Consider the following 6,513-nt stretch of genomic DNA (forward strand, 5'->3'; position numbering starts at 1 on the left):
ACACTTCTACCAATGGCGGCCGGCTCGTTTCAGCTCCTCTCCACCAGGATGAATTCTCCTTTCTTTGCCCCTGCTGGGATGTGATATACACCTAAACCCATGGCCACATCTGTCTATCTTGCCACCGGCACCAGACAAAGGTCACTTTGCCTTCGCAGCCCCATCATCCTACCTCTTAATTTTTTCAAGTCTACTCGTATAAACTGACAACTCATTGTAGATTTATTTGCATTTCTCTGATTAGTAACAGTTTTAAACATGTTTTACACTTGCTAGTCCCTTGGGATTCCTGTTGTGTAAATTGCCTGTTTGTGTCCTTTGTCTATCTTTCCTTTTTGCGATTGTCATCTTCTGCTTGTTGACTCAAAGGCGCTAGTGATTCCAGACACTGATTCCTCATTTTAGAAATTGCAAATATCTTCTCTCCTGCTGTCATCTTCTTTGATCATGATATCCTTCTTTAAATAGAAATTCTGTCCACACACTTAGTCACTAATGAAGCAATGTCTTTAGGTGCTCACTGTCCTTGCTGCCAAGACTGGACAGATTGAGTTATTTGATCTGGGAATACCTCTTCCTATACAGTATATTATAGTTACTTCTAGTGCTCATTCATTTGATCTCTTTTCTGTATTTTTTACTTTCCTTCCTCAATTCTTTATTCAATAAAATATTTTTGAACACATATTATGTACAATCAGCATACTAGTCATTGAGAAACAAGAGTATACAAATAGGTATAGTCATTATGCTGGAGGGAAAAGAGAGACCAAATAAAGAGAAAAATACATTTATGCTCCAAAACTTGTGAAGCAACCAAGATGTCCTTCAGTAGGTGAATGGACAAATAAGCTCTGGTACATCCAGACAATGGAATATTATTCAGCACTGAAAAGTAATGACATGACCCATCAATCTGTGAAGACATTGAGGAAACTTAAATGTGTACTGCTAAGTGAATGAAGCCAATCTGAAAAGACTGCATACCTGATGATTTCAACTTCACAACACTCAAAAAGGCAAAGCTATAGAGACAGTAAAAAGATGAGTGGTTGCGGTTGCCAAGGGTTGGAGGAAGAAGGGAAGCATAGGTAGAGCACAGAGGGTTTTTAGGGCAGTGAAAACACTCTGTATGATACCAAAATGATGGATACTTGTCATTATATATTTATCCACACCCATAGAATGAACACCAAGAATGAAGCCTAAGATAAACTAAAAACTTTGTGTGATGAGGGTATGCCAACGTAGAGTCATCAATGGTAACAAATGTGCCACTCGGGTGGAGGATGTTGATATGGAGGAGGCTGTGCATGTGTCAGGGAAGGGGGAATATAGGAAATCTCTGTACCTTCCTCTTAATTTTTCTGTGAACCCAAAATGGATCTAAAACATACAGTAAATTATATATAACATATATATAATTGTATATGTATAAAATTCATCCGTTGATGATAAGTGTTATGAAAACACATTATACATGGAAGGTGATAACGAGTGATAGGAATGCTTTTTGAGCTGGTCCAGAAGCCCTCTTTAAAGAAGTGCATTTGAGCAAAGCTAAAGGAAGCCAGCGAATAAGCTATGATGAGAGTATCAAGGGAAGAGCCTTCAGGCAGAAGGAACAGCACGTGCAAAGACCCTGAGGCAAGAGCAAGCCTTGTGTGTGTTGCAGGAACAGCAAGAAGGTCTGTGCAGCTGGGGGCAAGCACATGAGAGAAAGAGTAGCAGAAAATAAGGAGTAGGTGGGAGCCAGATCACGCAGGAGTGAAAATGCAGGCATTAGTGAGGACTCTAGATTTCATTCTTCACCTGATTGGCACAGACGTTCTTTCTTAAGTTAACACCTTAAGCTCAATCTTTTCTTTCTTTTTTTAAAAACTTTTATTTTAGGTTTAGGGTACATGCGCAGGTTTGCTACATAGGGAAACTTGTGTCATGGTGGTTTGTTGTACAGATTATTTTATCACCCAGGTATTAAGCCTAGTACTCAATAGTTATTGTTTCTATTCCTCTCTCTCCTCTTAAAACAGACCCCATGTCTATTGTTCCCTTCTTTGTGTTCATGAGTTCTCATCATTTAGCTCCCACTTATAAGTGAGAACATGTGGTATTTGATTTTCTGCTCCTGAATTAATGTGCTAAGGATAGTGGCCTCCAGCTCCATCCATGTTCCTGCAAAAGACATGATCTTGTTCTTTTTATGACTGCATAGTTGTCCATGGTTTATATTACCACGTTTTCTTTATCCATTCTGTCACTGATAGGCATTTAGGTTGATTCCCTGTCTTTGTTATTGTAAATGGTGTTGCAATGAACATTCTTGTGCATGTATCTTTATAGTAGAGTGATTTATATTCCTCTGGGAAAAAAACTTCAATATCACTGATCATTAGAGAAATGCAAATCAAAACTACAGTGAGATACCATGTTATACCAGTCAGAATGGCTACTATTAGAAAGTGGAAAACAAACAAACAACGGAGGCTGGCAAGGTTGCAGAGAAAAGGGAATACTTACACACTGTTGGTAGGAGTGTGAATTAGTGCAACCATTGTGGAAAGCAGTGTTACAATTCCTCAAAGAGCTAAAAGCAGAACTAACGTTCAACCCAGCAATCTTTCCTTTCAAGATGATTGTATTTCAGCTCTGATTCATTACATACCTATTTTATGGTTTAAAATGAGAGACAGTCTTAATTTATCATCCTTCCAGATCATCCCCTCCACATCAACCACCAGTTAAGTGATGCTGGGAAGCTTAAAAAGATAAAAATATGTGCAAGTGATATATTAGCCCCTGTATAAATATAGAGCATGAGCATCATTGGAATTGCACACATTGACACCAAGAAGCCAGGAAGATTTTTATTTTTAATTAGCAGAGATAAATCATTTGTAGTCAACTGAGAGTTCAATAGCTCTTTTCAGTAAGAGTTTGGAGAAATTAATCCTTTGAAATCTGTGATAATTTTTTATAAAAATAAAAAAATAAAGATTTTCTTAGCCCTAGCATTGCCATATCCTGAGTAATTTAGTGCAATATGCTATTGGTTCAAAAGTGTTTTCAATTAAGAAAGACAAAACTTCCTATCTCAGATTAATCAAAATTCACTTTAAGTGACTTGAATTAGCAACAGGAAATGAAGCTTCATCAACTTGAAAATTAAACTAAGCAACATTTGGTTTATTATTTGGAAGTGCAAGTCAAAGGAAAATTTAATAGAAATTTTTAAATAAACAGCATGTGGTTTAAACTTCCTATTGCAAACTTCAATAACAAGTATGGAATCAGAGTATATATCAGGGATCAGGGTTCAGAAGACATCTCCGAAAACCTCCTTCAGTCCCCCCACCTCATGTGAGGCAGACATGCAGGCAAGTCATGACTTGGGCCAAAGGGGAACATGATTTGCTATTTCCCCCACGAAGGCTGTCTTTCAGTAGCTTGCACCCACCTCTGTACATGGAGCACATTTTCATTCAGTTCATCTAGTTCTCCCCCACTGGTCTTCCAATCTCAGCTCACTGTCATCTCCTCGGAAAAGACTCCCCCGACCTCTCAGACCACAGTGCCAGAGTCCCTCTGTTTGTGGGGCTTGATGCAAGTGGCATTTGCAAGGCAGAGTTCATGTCAGCTGTTCACACTGATCTCTAGTTCACGGCACCAAGTAGATGCTCAATGAATATTTGTCAAATGAATGAAGGATGTGAGGAATTTGTGAAATCACCATGAGGGCAATTGCTGTTGAAGTACTTGAACTAGCAGATGGATGCAAAGATCCAAAAATGTACTATCTGGGAATTCTAGCTTTACTGTGATTAAAGATGGGATCTTCAGTTTTTTTTTTCCTGATGACCACATGCTTTTGGTTTTCCTCAAGTTTTTGGAGCCAGGGTTTGATGCTATCAGTGACAGGTAAAAGCTGCCTTGGGATGGCTCCTCCCTTTCTGATAAAAATTCCCAAAAGCCAAAGAGAGGGGGCTCCTAATTCATGGCATGTGGACATCAACCAGGCCAAGCTTTGAGGTCAACTGTGGGGTGGCCCTGAAGGCCTGGTTCCCATTTACTTCTACATTTGTCAGATGTTTCACTTACCGATTTTGCCATTTCTAATCAAGGGAATCTAAACATAAAGAAGAGATGAGGGAGATAGGATAAGAGGGAAATGAGGAGAAAAAGAAAATATTTCGAAAGGAGTAGTATAATGGAATGTAGTTCTTCTCTAAAATATTTTCTTTAGACTATCTGATATACAGCCAACTTCTCACCTGTTTTCTTTGTATATTTACCTCTGCCCAAAGAAATTCAACTTAGAACTATTGCTCTCTCAAATGCTTCCAAATGTTATTGTGATAAATTATTGTAAATTCCTCAATAATTAAAAAAAAGCTTTATGTGTATGATAATAAAGAGAACTCTAAAGCCAACCAGAGATAATAAAATTTAACATCACAGCCAGGGGCCAGCAGAGACTCTTGGGGCTGGAAGTTTTCTATCTGCTCCCAGTAGTTTCCCAACTGTGGTCCATAGAACATCAGTGTCAACATCAATGAGGAGCTTTTAAAATGAGAATTTCTGGAAATTGCCACTGGGGATTACACATTGCCCAGATAATTCTTAGAAACTCTCTGGTTTGGGCCAGGAGCAGTGGCTCATGCCTGTAATCCCAGCACTTTGGGAGGCCAAGGCGGGTGGATCATGAGGTCAGGAGTTCAAGATCAGCCTGGCCAAAATGGTGAAAGCCCATCTCTACTAAAACTACAAAAATTAGCCAGGTGTGGTGGTATGCACCTGTAATCCCAGCTACTCGGGAGGCTGAGGCAGAGAATTGCTTAAATCTGGGAGGTGGAGTTTGCAGTGAGCCGAGATTGCACCACGGCACTCCAGCCTAGGGAACAGAGTGAGACTCTGTCTAAAAAGAAGGAAGGAAGGAAGGAAGGAAGGAAGGAAGGAAGGAAGGAAGGAAGGAAGGAAGGAAGGAAGGAAGGAAGGAAGGAAGGAAGGATGGAAGGAAGGAGGGAAGGAGGGAAGGAGGGAAGGAGGGAAGGAGGGAAGGGAAGAAAGGAAGAAAAAGAGAGAAAGAAAGAGAGAAAGAAAGAGAGAGAAAGAAAGAAAGAAACTCTCTGGTTTGAGAACCACTGGCCTCACCTGGCCCTCGTGTCTTATAGATGCGGAAGATTAGGCACATCTGGGGATGACTCAGCTGGTGAGAAGCAGGGAACAGCCTGACTCTGACCGGGACCTTTCTCTGCGATCACCATCAGACCCAGAGCTTTCAGTGAGGTCTGCTAGTGATAAAAATAAAGACACACTTCCTACAGACCTGCAGTAGAGCTGCTTGCTGCCCACACCATTCTGCAATCCGTGGGATTCAATGTCTTGACTGTCGGAACTGGCTACGATACCAAAGGCTGGGGTCGCAGCAGGTCTCCAGCCGGAGGTGATTGGTGGGCTTTGAAAATGTGCTCCAGCAAGTGTTCCTGCTCAAGCTTTTATGGCCCAGGACACCCCAGGTGGGGGTGCAGTGGGCGACACAGTGGCAGAGGGGCAACTCACTTCAATGGAGCTTGAAGCACTAGGACTGCGGGAAGACTGTGGGCACAATAGCCTTTGGGTAGCAATTTCCCTATGTGTTCAAAATGACCTCCGCCTCACCATATGAGCTGAGAATGTTTTTTCAGATTTACTGCAAAATTTCACAGCCAGCCCGGAATGTCACTAGTGTTTTTGAAGTTCAGGCCCTGCTATGTCTTCGGAACACACAGTCCTCACAGAGGTCAAGGAAAACCACCCAGGAATGAAAAGCTGCATGATCGATACAGGCAGTAGAAATCCCATTGCCCTTTGGAAAGCAATTTATTTTTCTCTCCAGCACTGAGAGCTATGTTCACTGAACATGAAGTCCTAAGTAGGAAGTAACACTTTTTCACTGTGGGGCTCAAGGAGAAGGAAACAGTTATTACTCAGAATAACTTTCCCATCTTAAACAAGAGCTTGACTGTAAAGAATGAACTTGAGAAGTCTCTCCTCTGGGAGCTGAGCTATTCATAACTCTTGGAAGCACAGTGCGCACCCTGCAAAGGTCACTGTGGTTCCCCTCCTCCTCTTCGTCACCAGTGGAGTTGGTACAGCAAGCAGTCCCTGGGTGGGGGCTGATTTATTTCAGTTGAGATGAGGTTACAAGTGGGCTAAAGGCCTTCTGGAAACCAGTGAGTAAGCCCATATGGGCGAATGTGGGCAGGGGCTACTCTGTCCAGGGCAAACTCTGAACAGCTCAATGCCACATCCAGGCCAAGCATTGTTCACTTTCTTTCTGAGAATGGAGGATTCCTGGGTCAGATACAGCCCTTGCCCCTCTCGGCCAGGTGACTGGACCTGGAGGCTGGTGGGCAGGGGGCACTTGAGCTAAAGTTGTGGGATTAGTATTCTCACCTTGGTCAATGCACGCCTCTCCCTGGCACCTTCTCTCCACCACCTCCCAAAGCAAAACACTCCGGGCACCCGCATTGT

Source organism: Macaca mulatta, chromosome 4 (assembly GCF_049350105.2).
Source record: "Macaca mulatta isolate MMU2019108-1 chromosome 4, T2T-MMU8v2.0, whole genome shotgun sequence".
Classification (NCBI taxonomy): Eukaryota; Metazoa; Chordata; class Mammalia; order Primates; family Cercopithecidae; genus Macaca; species Macaca mulatta.